Raw genomic sequence first — 16,569 nt, 5'->3', positions numbered from 1 at the left:
TTGCCAGTAATGTTGAGTTCCACGATGTTGCCAACCTGTTTGGTATTGGAACCAGCACTGCCTGTAATATTTTCTGGGAGGTGTGTGAGGCACTGAGCAAACTCAGGAGGGTTTTTGTAAAGAGGCCAAAAACGGTCGCTGAAGTCCAAGCCATCATCACAGGATTTGAGAGGAAGACAGGATTCCCCATGTGTGCTGGGGCTTTGGATGGCACACACATACCAATCATAGCCCCATCGAGCTATCCCACCGACTTTTATAACAGAAAAGGATGGTACAGTGTTCTTCTTCAAGGTCTTGTAGACCACACTTACAGCTTCCTTGATTTTGATGTTGGCTGGCCTGGGAAGTGCCACGATGCATACGTTTTTGAGTGTTCACGTCTGTGCCGCAAGCTGGAGGATGGTACCTTTTTCCCTCCAGTCAGCAGGAACATCCAAGGGGTCGACATACCTGTCCTGATTGTGGCCGATTCTGCCTACAGCTTGACTAGCAACATAATGAAGCCATTCCCGGAAGGTACAGCGAGGGGTTCCAGGGCAGCCTACAACGCCTCCTTGAGCCGTGCTCGTATCCACGTTGAACACGCATTTGGCCGCCTCAAGGGCCGTTGGAGATGCATTATGAAAAGAAATGACTGTCAAACCCAAAATGTGAAGTATGTTGTGTCTGCTTGTGTAGTGTTGCACAACTTCTGTGAAATGCAGAAAGTTGCTTACCAGGAACCCCTGGAAGATGTGTTTGATCAACCAGAGGCAGGACCAGAGCAGCAGATATTTTCTACTCTCTCCCCAGCAGAGCACATCCGGGAGGCCTTAGTAGCCCATATTAATACAAATCAGTAAATTGCAAAGAAGCTTTGGAAGCTCATACACAAACTATGCAGTCAAGACGCACGTGAAATTGAAATCAAACATTTATTTATAGTGCAGAGCATCCTTCATTTCTGAACTTGGCAATTCACATAAGATTGAAGTTTTGTTCAACTTTTTTTTTTCAGTGTTTTGTTATAAAATAAACAATTTTTACAAAATATAAAAGAAATGTGCAAATATTGCTTTCCTAAAAGAAAAAAGGCACATTCGGAATTTGTCCAGCCGAAGTTTTTTTAACACACCTTTTTCCCTACATAACGTGCTAAATATTGCTTTCTGTAGGGAAGCACTGAAACCATACAAAAATCAAAGTAAAGTGAAATAAATAAAAATGGTGAACTGCCAGACCTTCTAAAACACACTAAATCTTAAAGGCCTAAGAACAAATAATGCTTTCCTGCAAGATGTTAAGGCACAAAAAGCTAGTTGGGTGGGTCATTGTAGTAGTGCACTTGATATGCTGCTGGGGCAGGGGGTCCAGGGGTTGTGGATGGAAAGTCCATGCTCTCAGCTGATGGGCGTTGATGAGGTGGTGTATAAGGGTAGTAATGTGGGGCTGAAAAAGGTGAATGCTGGGACTGGGGCCTAAAGCACTGAAAGATCTGGAGCATTAGCACCCTGTTGTCTTCTGCTCTCTTTTCATCAGCTTCCATCTTCTTTATTTCAAAATCAAGGCGTTTCCTTTCCAGCTCCATTCTATTTCTCTCCATCTCTTTCTCCCATTCAAACCGCTCCCTATCGTAGTCATGGGTGTTCTCATTTTGCAGGAGACGGTCCAGACCCTTGTCAATTGCCTCCATTATCTGTGTTTTTCGGCCCTTTCTTCTGCGATGTGCTGCAAAGACAAAACATTTATTTCAGCAAATTCCGATGTTAAAACCTATATATACTGGGAACATTCAATGCTACAGTGATTAATTTAAATTCCTTTGGTAAGAACTATGTAAAGGTCAATTAATGGTTTGTGAATATACCTTTGGGACATTTCTTTTGATTACATCTGTGTGCCTGGCAATGTCAGTTGAGTTCAGTTGAGTGATGCACCTGTTAAGAAATGGATGTATTTGAGCTCTCATAATTCCTTTTATTTTTATTCTCAATTAAAGTGATGCTGTGATGTGTGGTCTGTATATTATGCTATAATGGTCGTAGGCTACTATAAGCAGGGTGAGGGAGACTGTCCTGGAATTTTGTAAGTGCAGGTTTATTGCCGTCCACCACAACATAGACCAGACAAGTCTCGTTTCACATCCTATTCTATTCATACATGAAAGTGCGCACACAACAAAGCATCACTATAGATGAGAAAAACAATAAAAGTTATTATGGGAGCTAAAATACAATTCCCTGCTCTTAGCAGGTGCATCACTCAACTGAACCTAGTGTGTGGTAGTGTCCCAAAGGTACATTGACAAAATATTGATACTTTTAGGTATCATAGTACAGCTAACCATATCATCCATTCGCTCCTAAGCAACTACCTACATTTGTGTAGCTTATTGAAAACTATTACCAACATGAGAGCCCACCTTGTGGCTTGGGTTCAGCAGCAGGAGGAGGTGGGGGTGGTGGTGCTTTAGAGGCTGAGCCATGACTGGAAGCCTCATCCTCTGCATCATTTTCCCTTGAGGTGTTGTGATCATTAGGGCTCTCAGATGAACCTGCTGAAAACAAAAGAAAATCAAGCAGGTTCACTCAGTAATGATTTACTATGCTTCTACTTATTTCTTTATTTAACTATAGAGAAGATACAATGTCTACATATAAATCAACACAATATAATGTTACAGTATTATGTACTGTACAGGCCAGTGTAGTCTGCTTACCACAGTCAGATTCCTCATCTGAACTCCCCCCGTTATCCATCCTTATGTCTCTGGGGTTGTTCATAGGTCGGCAACCTGTATATAAAAACAATAAAAACGAATGTAAAACTAATGTGCTTTGCTGTGGATCAACAATTGGCAAGTGGTTGTCTAAATGTGTGGCATTACTAAAGTTAGCATAAAGTTAACGTTACTGTACGTTGCTGCTAAACTGGCTTTTACTGTAGCACATGTTTACACATGTTTGCATTACGTTATCCTTACGTTAGCTGTTGAAAAGGAGAAACGTTTTATAGCGGCTAAACTGGCTATTACTATGTGTTAGCTAACGTGAGAAGGGATATGTTGATTAATCTTACCGAGAACAGCGTCCAGTTCATCAAAATAAGGACATTTAATGGGGTTTGTTCCGGTCTTCTTGTTGTTTTTGAGGCTGTCACGGTACTTTCTTCTCAGGTAGTCCAACCTTTCTTTACACTTGGTCCAATCTCCGAAGTCCTGTATAGACGGGCACCGGAGGATGAGATCTTTGTAAATATTTTCCCAAACGGTGTGGTTGTGCACCATTTGTTCGAATTGCCTTTGATAACGTGGTTCACCCCAAACATCGATTAAAAAGAGTGTCTCCTCACGCGTCCAATGTCGACTTTTCTTCTTAGCACTAGCAGCCATGTTGAGAAACAAGCGGAAACAAGGAAGTAGATGTACGCAAAGTCTTGGCGTCATATCCGGGTTCCGGCTTCCGGGAGATAAGTCAGTAAATTCGAGTAAAATCACAGGCTTCGCTTATCCCGTTCGAATGCGCCAGATGAAAATCAGACGTGGGTGGGTAATTTATAATTTACACGAGGTCCCTAGATAATACTTATCCTGTGCGAATAGGGCTTAAGGCTGTGGCTGGAAATCAGTTGTAGTTCTTGTGTTTCTCTTTTTTTTTTTCTGTTCTTGTTGTTCCTCTTTTTTTTCTGTTCTTGTTGTTCCTCTGTCCTTCAGTGATTCTGCTTGTTATCACTTAATTATCTCATTAACTCCAACACTGATTCAGTGTTACATTTAACACCCGTGTGCACACCGAGCAGTATTTATTTAATCTGGGCTAACCCATGTGGGGCCTAAATGGAAACTGAGGACAAATCTGGCTGGGCCCCAGTTAGATAGTCCATGTCAAGCCCATTTGGGTGTGCTGGCTGGGTAAGACCAAAACAAACTCACGGTGGCGATGACGTGATTAACCCGCGGCCATGCATGTAATATTCTTAATATCATTATTGCCATTTTTACAGTTAAAGAAGGGAATTGGGCTGATAGGCTTATGACTACAAGGTACACAAGTGGGCTGCATCGGAAATCGCATACTTCCCTACTATACAGTAGGTGAAAAACAGTATGTGACAAAAGAAGGATGTCCAATCCATTCACAGTACTCATGAAAGAGTAGGCAAAACATAGATGACCTACTTCTTCCGGTGAGATACTGAAGTGTGCATACGATGGACACTTTACCATCTATTGAGGCCACTGGAGAGAATTTGTGAATGGCATTGAGGCAACACAACTGAAGTTGTTAGGTCACATGATAATGACAGCATGGCGAATGTAGTATGTCCAGATTTCATTCATACTACACACACTCATACTATATAGAACATATACTTGTTTAGCGGTCGTGAAGTAATTACTTGTTCAGAATAAGTACCTACTCAAGAGACTATGCGATTTAAGATGTAGCTCTATTGTCTATGTTGGATATATCACTTCCTTTTAATATCGTTTAAGCTTATGGTCTGCCTTTATGTGGAAGAGGCGGGCAGGCAGCTTTCGCCATCATTTGTAAAGACCTGCCCATTACTCCAACCTGCAGATACCCACACTTGGGAATTCTGGCAGGCAGTCGAAATTGGCAAAACACCACCTTAAGAAAAAGCATTGCCTCCCCATCAGCCATCCCAGATTTATTACAGTATAAAATATTATTATATGCAGTGTTTTCTGTACCACATTTTAGCAAATGCGCTTTTAACATGATGATATAAAAATTATGTACCATGAAAAAATGGCAAGAAACATGTCTGCTGCATGCACGAACATAACTTCATCAATAGATATGACTCTTATGAACCGGTTCTTTTTGGTGAGTCCAAAACACAACACAACCATCCCAATTCACAATTCTTTTTTTACTGTTTTTCCATTATTTATGTATAGTAGCCTATTATTTTCCACAACGTTACTAACTCAACTGTTGCTATTGTTGCTATTAATTGTTTCTTCCTTTAACAGTTCACTAAGCAAAGATCTAAAAATATTCATTGACACCAATTTCATGTCATTTTGTAAAAAGTTCCAATCACTGGGTGCCACATACCAAAAAGCTTTTTTCTAAATCCAGTTCATGCAAGTGGAACTGAGAGGGTATAGAGGGAGAGTGGGGTACAACATTTTCACTAAACCTACTTGGGGTTCAGAGTATTTACTTTTTCCCTCATTAATTTCACACGTCTAGTAGGCTATAGTTATGTGGTTTTGTTTCATAATAGAGTTTATACTTTTCTTGATTTACCCCCAAAAAATGGAAATGAAATGTGACAACATACCCCATAGGTACATGAGGGGTAACATGAACATATGAAAGATTACAGTAACATGTTTTCTGATCTAAAAAAAAAAAAAGATACAAAATAAACTAAAATATTTTCAATAAAATACAATTATTAACTTTTTCATATAAAATAATGGCAGTTTTTAATAATTAAATTGACAACAAACACAGCTATACAGCATAGTTCAAAACATAATAATTAATTTCTGAACACTGACTCTAAGTCTTGATTCACATTTTTTTTCATGGTTTCTCAATAGAATTCATAAAAGTATTGAATAGAATAACGTAGTTCTAATAGGGGCACATTATAACGCAGTGTTATAACGTTCCCCGTCTGCAGAACTGGGATTTAAACCCTGCTAGTGTTGTTATGTTCCCACTTTAGTCTAGGGGTTTTAAAGAGGGAGTAACAAATGATGTAACAAAAAGTAAATAAATAAACATGAGAAATCTCCTTTCCGTCTATCCCAGCTCTAATTCCTTTTCACCTTTATCTCCAAAAGGCTACACAACACCTATTGATTTGCACCTTGCAACAAAAGAAAACTGAAAGAGTATGCTTAATGGGTTTCTTTTATTAAAGGTTTAACCAACATATTTATAAGCAAACAAAGATCAACAAACAGACAAACAAACTTAAATAACCATATCGTCAGGACAGGGCCAGGCCAAAATAACAAACAAAACAAGGACTTCCTAAAGTTTAAACCCAGATAAATTACCTAACAAAAGAAATGAAAAATTAAAGACAGTTGTCTTACCTCTCTCCCTGACTAGAAATAAACAGGAGAAAAGTTTAGGGATGGATCATCCAAATAAATTGGCGCCCGTCTCCCTACACGGTTTAACTAGTTAAACTCACACAGTCTAAATGGTCGTTGGACTCAAACAACAGGTTTCACAAAAGAATATAAGTTCTCTTTTCAACAGCAATTCACACAATAATGTCTGTGATAGCTGGAGAGGGATTCTGTCGATCACAGTCTCTTTGTGGTTTTATACAGGCTGCCAACAGAAAAGCCACGCTCCTGCTAATTAGCATCAGCTGCGGACGATTTGGAAAGCTGCATGAGAGAAAGAAAGAGAGATAGAAAAATAAAAAGAGAAAACAAATCACCAACACAATAGGCTTGTTTGAGATGAGCAAAATCTGCGCAGAATCGATCACCGGTGATCAGCGCGAGATGCATGCCGGTTAGAAATGTGTCCGAGACGAGTGCGGTCCGCCTTGCTCTGATGTCATGCTGACGTATGTCAAAAATCTCTCGCGAGCGCAAGGCGCACGTGTCGGATTCTGCAGTCGCGCGCAGTTGCTCTCCACTGACTGCGCTGATCAGAAGCACGATGGGAAACGACTTGCTGACGACACAGCTTAATTTAAACAACTGTGATGTAATGTTCTCTTTTAAAATGTTTGATTTTAAAACTCTAATATCATGTTTTATGTGTATATGTTATGTGTGAATATTCCCAAACTATCTGACAGTGCGATCACTTTGGGTTATGCAATTTAATTTTTATAAAAAAAATAATAAATTAAATGTCTGTATTAAAGAAAATTTTTTTGATAAACATGTATTTGGAATGGAATTAAATAACAAGTACTTTGGGTGTCTTGTTCATTTTATTTATTTTCATATAAAAGCAACAGAACTTGAATTACATCCAGTTTATTAGCAACACTGTGCACGAGCGTGAATCCCGCGATATCCATCTTTGATCTCACAGGTGTCAGATCCACTACTAGAGGAGAGATTTGTCCGGCTTGCCTGCGCTTTTTTCACTCCTCTCACTGCAGCCGCTCCTACTCTCGGCTACATTTCAGGCGAGGCAAGGCGCATCTCAAACAAGCAAGCCTAATATAAACACAAGACACGTCACAGGACGTAACAATAGGCTTGTTTGAGATGCGCCTTGCCTCGCCTGAAATGTAGCCGAGAGTAGGAGCGGCTGCAGTGAGACAACTGTTCAAAACTAATGTTAAGAACTGTGTTTCAAACGTGTATGTTGATTTTTTTGATAATTTACTGAGAAAGACTGTTAATTTTGTCAATACGCATGCAGTAGTGATGAGTCAAATATCACACACGATAAATATGTGCATTTAAAGCGAAATGAGAGAAAATACTCATGTGAAAAAAGTTTATGAATGTTTCTAGAGTGTTTTATATGTTGATTGTAATTGGATGATAAAGTTTAAGTGAGTTAAATGTATATTTGCTACTGGAGCTATCTCGAGCCAAAATGGCAGTGCACGTATGTGTGAACTAGAGCCAAAATGGCGTCTTGCATGTATTTTTTTAAAAAATGTTTTTATTTTTTTTATTAATGCCAAAATGAAGATGTAACAAGTACATAACAGGAACAATAATAATAATAATAAAAAGTATTATTCACTTATTGGGTTCCCCGGAAACATTTCCGTTGTGTTCTGTTCTATTTGCAGCGCGTTTCTGTATTTGGTTTTGTTGTGAACTTTTGCAGCGCGTTTCTGTAATTGCAGCGCGTTGTGTTGTGAGTATTGGGACGCACGTGAGTTGTAAAACTGATGAAGATGTTTTCTTATTCGCTGGTGTTTTTTTTTTTTTCTATTTGCATGCGTTTTTTTCTATTTGCATGCGTTTTTTCTGTTTGCATGTGTTTTCTTCATTTGCAGCGCGTTGAGCTCTCTCGGCCACCGTAGAAACCGCTGTTTCTGCCGCTCCTAAATTCCCTATACACATACAGTGGGGCAAAAAAATATTTAGTCAGCCACCAATTGTGCATGTTCTCCCACTTAAAAAGGCCTGTAATTTTCATCATAGGTACACTTCAACTATGAGAGACAAAATGAGAAAAAAAATCCAGAAAATCATATTGTAGGATTTTTAATGAATTAATTGGTAAATTCCTTGATAAAATAAGTATTTGGTCACCTACAAACAAGCAAGATTTCTGGCTCTCACAGACCTGTAACTTCTTCTTTAAGAGGCTCCTCTGTCCTCCACTCGTTACCTGTAGCCTATTAATGGTACCTGTTTGAACTTGTTATCAGTATAAAAAACACCTGTCCACAACCTCAAACAGTCACACTCCAAACTCCACTATGGCCAAAACCAAAGAGCTGTCAAAGGACACCAGAAACAAAATTGTAGACCTGCACCAGGCTGGGAAGACTGAATCTGCAATAGGAAAGCAGCTTGGTGTGAAGAAATCAACTGTGGGAGCAATTATTAGAAAATGGAAGACATACAAGACCACTGATAATCTCCCTCGATCTGGGGCTCCACGCAAAATCTCACCCCGTGGGGTCAAAATTATCAAAAGAACAATGAGCAAAAATCCCAGAACCACACGGGGGGACCTAGTGAATGACCTGCAGAGAGCTGGGACCAAAGTAACAAAGGCTACCATCAGTAACACACTACGCCGCCAGGGACTCAAATCCTGCAGTGCCAGACGTGTCCCCCTGCTTAAGCCAGTACATGTCCAGGCCCGTCTGAAGTTTGCTAGAGAGCATTTGGATGATCCAGAAGAGGATTGGGAGAATGTCATATGGTCAGATGAAACCAAAATAGAACTTTTTGGTAAAAACTCAACTTGTCGTGTTTGGAGGAGAAAGAACACCATACCTACTGTGAAGCATGGGGGTGGAAACATCATGCTTTGGGGCTGTTTTTCTGCAAAGGGACCAGGACGATCCGTGTAAAGGAAAGAATGAATGGGGCCATGTATCGTGAGATCGTGAGTGAAAACCTCCTTCCATAAGCAAGGGCATTGAAGATGAAACGTGGCTGGGACTTTCAGCATGACAATGATCCCAAACACACCGCCCGGGCAACGAAGGAGTGGCTTCCCAAGGCCAGTAAGATCGGTGTGATGTTGCTCGAATACCTGCCAGACTGTTTTCTTTCTGTGACCGCTGAACTGAGACGCACTATCACAGCCAGTGATGGCATGGAAGGCAATGAGTGTGTCCACTTGATTATCAGAGTAACTTGCGAATGTCATGTACTGGAAAATACTTTGGATCCTTTGATGTCCCGGCTTTCATGTAGAGATGAGTTCATCCAATTCTGTCATGATGTGCTAGAAGTAGAAGAAGCACGTCTGTGTCACGCGCTGGCACGACTTTTGTGTCCATAGGAGCCTGGATGCAGTGCAAAATCAGTCGTGTATCAGCCTCCTCATGGTCAGCACTCAGAGAGGAGATTTCAAGTTCTGGATCTGATGACTTGACAGTCGAGCGAGATCTGCTTTGTTCTCTTCTAGTGCCATGAAGCTCGACCAGTCTGTTGGAAGTGGAACAAAGTCATTCACGATCTCTCTGCATACTGGTCGACTGTTTACGCTTCTTTCTTGTGCCTGTTTTGATGGATTCGTCATGGTACCTGTCGAAGACTACATCAACCCTCTGGTACTTCTCTGCCATCTTCAACACTGTGTCAGCAAACTTGTTGGCATAGGTGCCGAATGTTGTGATGTCAGGCTACCCTGGTAATCCAGAGTTCTTGAAAGAGCAGAAGTTGAATTTGCTCAGCGAGTTACTCTGGTGTCGAGCAATGGAGCTCATTTAATATATGCCCCTCGATCTGAGCTGCACCAATCACAGCGGGTTATCTGATATAGGCGAGCTAAACAGATGACGACAGTAATGTGACGTCGAAGTCCTTAGTAAACATTGCAAGATGGCTATGGATGAACACCAGTTGTTTGAAACGGCTTTGGCCGCTACAATGAACGAGACTTGGCTTTTTCTCTAAAAGAGGAACAGAAGATGGCGCTCGAATCGTTCCTTTTCAAGAAGCAGATTAGTTGGTGGAATGTAGACTGCCGTTAGTTGCGGCCAGAGATGGCAGGATGGCATGAGTTCATGCTGGAGAATATTTTCCAAGTCTACCTTGCAACCTACTCTGTAAGCTGTGATGAGCCTTTGTAGAATCTGCCTGTCCACTTTGATGATGTTTTGCTTGTTCTTGGAAAGTTCCACGACTTCATACAAAGAGGCAAATGTTTTGGCTTTGTTCTTCCGAATGGGTGACTTCAGATCCAAGTGCTGGTCACTATCTGGAGGTTCACACAGACGTTTGTCCACAAACACATTTCATTTGTGCATGTCCAAGGTGTTCTGCACCAAGCAGAGATTGTTGAAATTGGGATGTGACCACGTCCTTGTTGATTTATGTTCTTGAGTGTGTCCCCACCATATTGAAACACACTGTGCTCTTTTAATGATAGACATATTCTGCTTTCATCCACATCATCTCTTTCCATTCTACTCTTTGTGCACTCCGTGTGTGTGTACTCATCGTCTTCATCATCTGCTGTCAGTCTCAGCATCACTGTTGTCTGAGAAGCTATGACTGTTCTCAGATTATACGACAGTGTCCATCTACTGAGAGATGTTGATATCCTGGCACTTGTAATGGCACTTGCGAAGCCACCTGACATCACAACATTCGGCACCTATGCCAACAAGTTTGCTGACACAGTGTTGAAGATGGCAGAGAAGTACCAGAGGGTTGATGTAGTCTTCGACAGGTACCATGACGAATCCATCAAAACAGGCATAAGAAAGAAGCGTAGATTGATACAAGCAACAAAGCAAGAGTGAAGTTGTTTTGCAAAGGTCGTCCACAAGAGACTCTGCCTCCAACCTCAGATGCAGTGAAGTTTCATATCATGCGTTCACACTATCAAGCGACAATCTGGAACCAAGCTCACCTCCCATATCCTGATCTTCCTCCAGTGGATGAAATGGGATGGATGCATGGGATGGATGCACAAGGAAGGTCAATTAGTGCCACGGCTAATGTCTCAGCCACCTATGCCTAAAGCCTGCAGGGAGTTTACTTCATGTGGCATTGGCTGAGGGATGCCTCAGCCAATGCTGCAGCTGCAGGTATGTGTATAGGGAATTAGTTGATTTTGATCATCGTGTACAAGAATGTACAAATATGATAGACTGGTAGAGTATTCCAATGTACCTGTACTTGTACTGGTTGTAATCTTTCTATTCTATTCTTCTATTATTCAGAAAGAGTCGCATGGAATGTATAGACGCATTCAACTGCAGAAAACTTGACAACACTTGCCAGAAAATTGAAGAGGACTGCAAATAAGCTATCACTGTAACTTCTACTGGGATATAGTTCAATGAATATCACCATGACCCATGGATCTTCCTGCTTTTGAATCTTAATTGATTGACAACTTCTTTATCACTAATGACCACCTTTTTCTCTATACTTGTGTGATTTTCAAGCTGATTATTGACACTTATTATTGATCTAAATCAAGGTAAGGTAAATGATAAGAAAAGTACAAAGTAAGTAAATGTAGATACAAAGGACATTTTTGAGCCTGATAATATCAACAATAATAGTAATAATAATAATAATAATAATAATTATAATTTTAACTGAGTAATTATTCATTGTTAAAAACAACTATTTTTGCAATATCTAAGCAGTTTCTTCACATTACATCTCAAATCTGAATATGGCATTGAATTGCCCATGTAGGAAAATGTACAAAAGCACATTTATTTCATGTTTGTACCTTGTTTAGTCAAAAAGATATACTGAAAAATAGATTTCAGCCTGGCGGTGGCGGCCATTTTGAATTTCTCAATTTTGAGGCATTTTGGGGCATTTTTGAGCTTCATATACAGCAGATTTGGATTCAGCACCCCTTAATACCCCTAGAAATGTTGTATAATATAAATAATCACAAAATGCCTCCAGCACTTTAAATAAGCACATTTTCAGAAATTCTGCCTAGACTATTACACCCAGTCTTGCTTGAAAGAAAAAAACACGTCTTAAACCTGACACACTGTAATGAAAACACATGTAATGTGATGCATAAAAGGCATGAACATTACCTTGTGGTAACATTCAAATATTGAAATATTGATTTGAAAACTTTTAACTATTTTGTAATCTTGTATATTATCTCAAATCAATATTTCATGTGCAAATATTTATTGATAGGTAGCTGTGTATTGGGACCCTGATTATCCTTTCCATGTTTATGTTGTATTAATTACTGACTGACTGTACATTATCCCTTATATATTCCATTTATTTAATTTTTTTTTAACTCTTAGGTGAAGTGTTTCTGCATGTAATACTTAATTTCATATTCTCAGATGAGCCATAAGAGCCAGTGGTCATCAGGCAGTGATTGTGCTGCTCTGACTGTGGGACTAGACAAGGTAAGTGAGAGTTGTGCTGAAAGGGAATGAGCAAACGAAGCAGAGACATCTGTGAGATCTAGTGTTCACGTATTTACAGTGTTTCATGTCTAATGTTATGTTTTGTAGATTCTCAGTGAGGTTGAACCCTCCACTCTCCAAATGAACTCTGTCCCAGTCAGAAGTCAGAGATGTGCAGAAGGTATTGTTTTGTTTTTTGTTTTTGGAAATCAAATTCGGGATACACCGATATGAACATTTGGGCAGATTTCGATAACTGATCATTTATTTATATTCGAAAGCCGATATCTGATATATTAGCCGATGAATCTAAATCCAAAATTTGATATACTTTGAAAGCCTGATTACCAAAACGAAACGCTCATCATTTAAAGCCAATGTCCCAAACACTTCAACATAAATCAAACATTCATACTCCTTACCTTGTGTGCCGAGGTCAAGTTAGCTAGTAGCTGTAGCCTGTCACTGATTGAGTAGCTACACTATTTGTTCAGATACTTTGCTCAAACCCAGTCGGAGTTATGTAGGGCCCAATGAATCCCGTTTTATTTTTCCTAAATTTTGTTTTATTTATTTTTCCAAATTTATTTAATTACACTTTTTTTTAACCTTTGCTCGTATTTTACCACAAAAGAGTGTGTTTTTAATGTTTAAGAATAAAATGTAAGGTTACACAAATGAAATAAAAATGTCCAGCGTCTGTCTCCTGTTCTCTGCTGTTCTCTCCCCCGGGTCTCAGTGTTTGTTCAACAGAAACACTCTGACAGCTCTCATTGCCTGTTGAGGATTTATTTTGAAGAACCATATTTCATTTATAAGGGTTAATATTCATGTTAAGACAGTTAATGTGATAAATAATTGGGACATTCTACCAGAAACGTACATTATCTGTCCTTGAATTGTTACAGTGAATAAAAAAAGTATTTCATCCAAAGATTTCTAAAACTGGCTCATAGTTGATTTCTGTGAGTTGTTCTGTAAAGGAATATGTCATTCATTAGGTTCTCAGATATTTTTTTCTTTATTAAAAACACTTTTGAAAATTACAAATCCTGTCCATGTCCTTGTCCTCAGCCAAATTGGAGCTACAGCTTTCATAGTTTTGTTATGCTAAAAACTGTTATTTAGGGAAAAAAAACTCATCAATAACAAGTTTAAGCTGTTATCATTCACATCAACTGATCAAAAACATAAAATTATATATAAATTCTACAAATAAATTCTATTTTAGAACTGTCCCCATGTTTTGGTCAGTCCTGTCACGTTTACATAAAACTCCACATAAAATGTGTGAAATACGCCTTTAAGGGTATCACTCAGAGGAAGTGACATCATTTGACCCAGGTGAAGCTTACATTGATCAAGGCTGAATTCTGTCATTGAATTGTATGATTTTAAGCTTGTTTTTGTATGTTTTATTTTAGGAAGACGAGCTAAAGGGTCAGGCCCTGTCACGGTTAAACATTCCAGGAAATAATGAAAATGTTTTAAATCCAAAACATGTCTAAAAAGGTTATTGAAATTCCTTGCTTGCATGTTAACAGTTTTTATGCTAGCATGCTAGCATGCTGAGTAATGGCAGTTTAAAATGGCCGACCGTCAGGCCCTGTCACATTCCTGTGTGACACGGCCTTACAAATTAATGTTATTGTTCTTTTTTATTACATTTATTGCATATGTTATGTATTTAACGCATGCAATAGTAAAATGAAGGCCAAGGTGCTTGATTTTTATACAACTGTGGCCATGGAAGTGATTTAAACACCTGAATTCAATTATTTGGAGGGCTGTCCCAATACTTTTGGCAATATTGTGTATGTACTTGGCTGAATTTTACCATAGTCTAATATTACATTAACATTAAAATTATAATAATAATTTAAAAAATAAATGCCAATCAAAACTTAAATAAAGAACACAAAACATAACTTTTTCTGCATCATCAAAATCCATAAAGTCAGTCCTGTCACGCCATGGTCAGTCCTGTCACACAGGAAATATGACAAAAGTGTATTATTTGAGGAAATATTAATTAATTAATCTCTTTACCTGTGTAGATGAAGGTGGGGGTATATATCCACTACTATGTTTTTATAAAAATCTCCTATGTAAAGGTAGTTATTTTACAACTATATGAGTGCCTGGTGGGTATTCTGTGATTTTGTGTACTACAGTTGACCTAAAAGTTACTTATATTTCTTAAAGGAATTATAAAACCATGTTAGATACAATCAGGGACATGTGATCAATAAGAAAATGCTATCTGTATCAAAGAAATTCATTAGGAAACCATTCTAACATACACACATTTGTCTGTGACAGGGCCTGACATTTTAGGGGTGAAATGCGTATAAAAATGTATTTTATTTAATCATAAAAACATGCAGAGATGGCATGATATGTGTTTCTCATAGTTTAACATGTCCTCCATATGTCTCAACGTTCAGATTTAAGAAAAATATTTTTTCCCCCAAGATTTTTTAAAGTGGAAATGTACGTTTCTGGTAGAATGTCCCAATTAGTTAAAAACATGGATTAAAGTGCTGGGCGATAAAACGATATGTCTCGCGATAGACATGTAATCAATATCAATAAGAAATGCGCTCAATATATATATATATATGGGTGGTTGACATATTTGGCTAAAAAAAAGTTTTTTTTTAAAATCTCAAATGTAAGTCATGGAACTCATTGGGTTATATTCTACCAACTCTTATATTTCCAAATATATATGTGGTCTTGTAGATTTTGTCCTAAAATTTACATTTATTCACTAGTTTACTGTCTTAGTGACTAAAAATGTCATATGGTGTGACATGAATGTTATTGTGTATTAAATTAAAAAGGGGTATAATGTGATAATGTAAGTCAATTTATCCTGATTCTTTATCATTACTATATAAAAGTATAGCAATTCTTATGTGCAAATATGTTACATTTTGCATTATTTTACTTTATGATCACTCATAGACAGACGTTTACTTGTAATCTTTCAATATACTTCAAATTAATTTGGGAATACCTTGCTATAAAAGTACCAAAATGCTTGTAACCTTTGCTGGCACTATTCCCCATCTGTCACATTGATGATTTTATGATTAATAACCAAAAAGCCTTAATTTCTTTCAAAATTCTGAATGTCACACCAAATGACATGGTGTCACGCCATATGATGTCACACCACACAACAATCTGTATGCAAAAATCTGTATTAGCTGCATTTAACAAACAACCCAACTTAGTTTGACAAGTGAATCATTGTTTCAGTTACAGCAAAAATCACAAAATTGTTTAAAACGGTGAGTTCTGCTCAAAGTAGCAAGAATCATATGTTTATAACACATGCATTAATCCACTTACTGTATTCATTTGATGTTGCCATTTTTATTTTAATATGCTTAATATTAACTACATGAATTATAATAATCTTTATAGTAAATCATTGAACATTTTTTTTTATTTAATGCATACATTTATTTCAAAATGAGGATGAGTAAAACAATGACCGTACAGCAAGCTGATGTATCATTTCGTTGTTCTTTCTTTATTCGCATTATCTCGCCATCTACTGAAATCTACCTCAAACTGAAAAAATAAATAAATAAATAAAGGGAAACATTTGAGTGACAAAATGCTGTAGTTTAACATGGATCCAGCTTGAAAATGGGATAGTAGGGATTCACCAAATTGAGTTGGTGTATAGATATTAAATGTGTACATAATATAGTATCAAAATGTGTTAAAAGGTCAAAATATTCAATAAACTTAACTATTAGTTATAAAATATGTATCTAAGAACATTATTTACGTATTTAAATGCAATTCATATCATATAGTGTGACAAAATAATCATATGGTGTGACAAGAAAACCCTGTCATACCTTATGATTTTGTGTCACACCATATGTACTTAGCATGACATTAAGCAATGTGCTTTTATGCTAACATGCTAAAACCATGCTAACTACAATATGACAATATAGTTTTGAAGGTAATTTTGACTGAAAAGTAATTTCATCTGGGCATATTTGTGTAAAATGAGTCACACCAAAAGACAGCACAAAAGGG

This window comes from Scardinius erythrophthalmus (genome assembly GCF_964197995.2).
Source record: "Scardinius erythrophthalmus genome assembly, chromosome: 1".
In the NCBI taxonomy this organism is placed as follows: Eukaryota; Metazoa; Chordata; class Actinopteri; order Cypriniformes; family Leuciscidae; genus Scardinius; species Scardinius erythrophthalmus.
This window is presented reverse-complemented; position numbering follows the sequence as displayed.